Source organism: Oncorhynchus nerka, linkage group LG10 (assembly GCF_034236695.1).
Source record: "Oncorhynchus nerka isolate Pitt River linkage group LG10, Oner_Uvic_2.0, whole genome shotgun sequence".
NCBI lineage: Eukaryota > Metazoa > Chordata > Actinopteri > Salmoniformes > Salmonidae > Oncorhynchus > Oncorhynchus nerka.
The window spans coordinates 8,200,690-8,206,689 of NC_088405.1; positions in this window are offsets into that span (position 1 = coordinate 8,200,690).

Genomic DNA, 6,000 nt, shown 5'->3' on the forward strand with positions numbered 1-6,000 from the left:
ATACCATCTATTAAACACACCATACCATCTATTAAACACACCATACCATCTATTAAACACACCATACCATCTATTAAACACACCATACCATCTATTAAACACACCATACCATCTATTAAACACACCATACCATCTATTAAACACACCATACCATCTATTAAACACACCATACCATCTATTAAACACACCATACCATCTATTAAACACACCATACCATCTATTAAACACACCATACCATCTATTAAACACACCATACCATCTATCTTAAACACACCATACCATCTATTAAAACACACCATACCATCTATTAAACACACCATACCATCTATTAAACACACCATACCATCTATTAAACACACCATACCATCTCTAAACACACCAACCATCTATTAAACACACCATACCATCTATTAAACACACCATACCATCTATTAAACACACCATACCATCTATTAAACACACCATACCATCTATTAAACACACCATACCATCTATTAAACACACCATACCATCTATTAAACACACCATACCATCTATTAAAACACACCATACATCTATTAAACACACCATACCATCTATTAAACACACCATACCATCTATTAAACACACCATACCATCTAACATCTATTAAACACACCATACCATCTATTAAACACACCATACCATCTATTAAACACACCATACCATCTATTAAACACACCATACCATCTATTAAACACACCATACCATCTATTAAACACACCATACCATCTATTAAACACACCATACCATCTATTAAACACACCATACCATCTATTAAACACACCATACCATCTATTAAACACACCATACCATCTATTAAACACACCATACCATCTATTAAACACACCATACATCTATTAAACACACCATACCATCTATTAAACACACCATACCATCTCTAAACATCTACCATCTATTAAACACACCATACCATCTAACATCTATTAAACACACCATACCATCTATTAAACACACCATACCATCTATTAAACACACCATACCATCTAACATCTATTAAACACACCATACCATCTATTAAACACACCATACCATCTATTAAACACACCATACCATCTATTAAACACACCATACCATCTATTAAACACACCATACCATCTATTAAACACACCATACCATCTCTAAACACACCATACCATCTATTAAACACACCATACCATCTAACATCTACTAAACACACCATACCATCTATTAAACACACCATACCATCTATTAAACACACCATACCATCTATTAAACACACCATACCATCTATTAAACACACCATACCATCTATTAAACACACCATCATACCATCTAACATCTATTAAACACACCATACCATCTATTAAACACACCATACCATCTATTAAACACACCATACCATCTATTAAACACACCATACCATCTATTAAACACACCATACCATCTATCTAAACACACCATACCATCTATTAAACACACCATACCATCTATTAAACACACCATACCATCTATCTATTAAACACACCATACCATCTATTAAACACACCATACCATCTATTAAACACACCATACCATCTATTAAACACACCATACCATCTATTAAACACACACACCATACCATCTATTAAACACACCATACCATCTATTAAACACACCATACCATCTATTAAACACACCATACCATCTATTAAACACACATACCATCTATTAAACACACCATACCATCTATTAAACACACCATACCATCTATTAAACACACCATACCATCTATTAAACACACCATACCATCTATTAAACACACCATACCATCTATTAAACACACCATACCATCTATTAAACACACCATACCATCTATTAAACACACCATACCATCTAACATCTATTAAACACACCATACCATCCATCTATTAAACACACCATACCATCTATTAAACACACCATACCATCTACTAAACACACCATACCATCTATTAAACACACCATACCATCTATTAAACACACCATACCATCTACTAAACACACCATACCATCTACTAAACACACCATACCATCTATTAAACACACCATACCATCTATTAAACACACCATACCATCTAACATCTATTAAACACACCATACCATCTATAAACACACCATACCATCTATTAAACACACCATACCATCTATTAAACACACCATACCATCTATTAAACACACCATACCATCTATTAAACACACCATACCATCTATTAAACACACCATACCATCTACTAAACACACCATACCATCTATTAAACACACCATACCATCTATTAAACACACCATACCATCTATTAAACACACCATACATCATACCATACCATCTATTAAACACACCATACCATCTATTAAACACACCATACCATCTATTAAACACACCATACCATCTATTAAACACACCATACCATCTATTAAACACACCATACCATCTATTAAACACACCATACCATCCATCTATTAAACACACCATACCATCTATTAAACACACCATACCATCTATTAAATAGACCATACCATCTAACATCTATTAAACACACCATACCATCTATTAAACACACCATACCATCTACTAAACACACCATACCACATCTATTAAACACACCATACCATCTATTAAACACACCATACCATCTAACATCTATTAAACACACCATACCATCTATTAAACACACATACCATCTATACCATCTATTAAACACACCATACCATCTATTAAACACACCATACCATCTAACATCTATTAAATACACCATACCATCTATCATCTATTAAACACACCATACCATCTATTAAACACACCATACCATCTATTAAACACACCATACCATCTATTAAACACACCATACCATCTATTAAACACACCATACCATCTAAACACACCATACCATCTATCTAAACACACCATACCATCTATACCATCTACTAAACACACCATACCATCTATTAAACACACCATCTAACATCTATTAAACACAAACATCTATTAAACACACCATACCATCTACTAAACACACCAACACACTATTAAACACATATCCATATCTATTAAACACACCATACCATCTATTCACACCAACCATCTATTAAACACACCATACCATACCATCTAAACACACCATACATCTACTAAACACACCATACCATCTATTAAACACACCATACCATCTATTAAACACACCATACCATCTATTAAACACACCATACCATCTATTAAACACACCATACCATCTAAACACACATCCATCTATTAAACACACCATACCATCTATTAAACACACCATACCATCTATTAAACACACCATACCATCTACTAAACACACCATACCATCTATTAAACACACCATACCATCTATTAAACACACCATACATCATCTATTAAACACACCATACCATCTATTAAACACACCATACCATCTATTAAACACACCATACCATCTAACACTATTAAACACACCATACCATCTATTAAACACACCATACCATCTATTAAACACACCATACCATCTATTAAACACACCATACCATCTATTAAACACACCATACCATCTATTAAACACACCATACCATCTATTAAACACACCATACCATCTATTAAACACACCATACCATCTAACATCTATTAAACACACCATACCCTATAAACACACCTACCATCTTAAACACACCATACCATCTATTAAACACACCATACCATCTATTAAACACACCATACCATCTATTAAACACACCATACCATCTATTAAACACACCATACCATCTATTAAACACACCATACCATCTATTAAATACACCATACCATCTATTACACCATCATCTATTAAACACACCATACCATCTATTAAACACACCATACCATCTATTAAACACACCATACCATCTATTACACATGCAACATAAACACACCATACCATCTATTAAATACACCATACATCATCTACCAACTATTAAACACACCATACCATCTATTAAACACACCATACCATCTCTATACCATCTATTAAACACACCATACCATCTATTAAACACACCATACCATCTATACCATCTATTAAACACACCATACCATCTACTAAACACACCATACCATCTATTAAAACACACCATACCATCTATTAAACACACCATACCATCTATCTACCATCTATTAAACACACCATACCATCTATTAAACACACCATACCATCTATTAAACACACCATACCAACTATTAAACACACCATACCATCTATTAAACACACCATACCATCTATTAAACACACCATACCAACTATTAAACACACCATACCATCTATTAAACACACCATACCATCTACTAAACACACCATACCATCTATTAAACACACCATACCATCTATTAAACACACCATACCATCTACTAAACACACCATACCATCTATTAAACACACCATACCATCTATTAAACACACCATACCATCCATCTATTAAACACACCATATCATCTATTAAACACACCATACCATCTATTAAACACACCATACCATCTATTAAACACACCATACCATCTATTAAACACACCATACCATCTATTAAACACACCATACCATCTACTAAACACACCATACCATCTATTAAACACACCATACCATCTATTAAACACACCATACCATCTAACATCTATTAAAACACCATACCAACTATTAAACACACCATACCATCTATTAAACACACCATACCATCTATTAAACACACCATACCATCTATTACACACACCATACCATCTATTACATTAAACACACCATACCATCTATTAAACACACCATACCATCTATTAAACACACCATACCATCTATTAAACACACCATACCATCTATTAAACACACCATACCATCTATTACACCATCTATTAAACACACCATACCATCTATTAAACACACCATACCATCTATTAAACACACCATCATCTATTAAACACACCATACCAACTATTAAACACACCATACCATCTATTAAACACACCATACCATCTATTAAACACACCATACCATCTATTAAACACACCATACCATCTACTAAACACACCATACCATCTATTAAACACACCATACCATCTAATCTATCTATTAAACACACCATACCATCTATTAAACACACATACTATCTTAAACACACCATACCATCTATTAAACACACCATACCATCTATTAAACACACCATACCATCTATTAAACACACCATACCATCTATTAAACACACCATACCATCTATTAAACACACCATACCATCTATTAAACACACCATACCATCTACTAAACACACCATACCATCTATTAAACACACCATACCATCTAACATCTATTAAACACACCATACCATCTAAACACACCATACCATCTAAACACACCATACCATCTATTAAACACACCATACCATCTATTAAACACACCATACCATCTATTAAACACACCATACCATCTATTAAACACACCATACCATCTATTAAACACACCATACCATCTATTAAACACACCATACCATCTATTAAACACACCATACCATCTATTAAACACACCATACCATCTATTAAACACACCATACCATCTATTAAACACACCATACCATCTATTAAACACACCATATCTAACATCTATTAAACACACCATACCATCCATCTATTAAACACACCATACCACCATCTATTAAACACACCATACCATCTATTAAACACACCATACCATCTATTAAACACACCATACCATCTACTAAACACACCATACCATCTATTAAACACACCATACCATCTATTAAACACACCATACCATCTATTAAACACACCATACCATCTATCTTAAACACACCATACCATCTATTAAACACACCATACCATCTATTAAACACACCATACCATCTATTAAACACACCATACCATCTATTAAACACACCATACCATCATACCATCTAACATCTATTAAAACACACCATCTATTAATACCATCTATTAAACACACCATACCATCTATC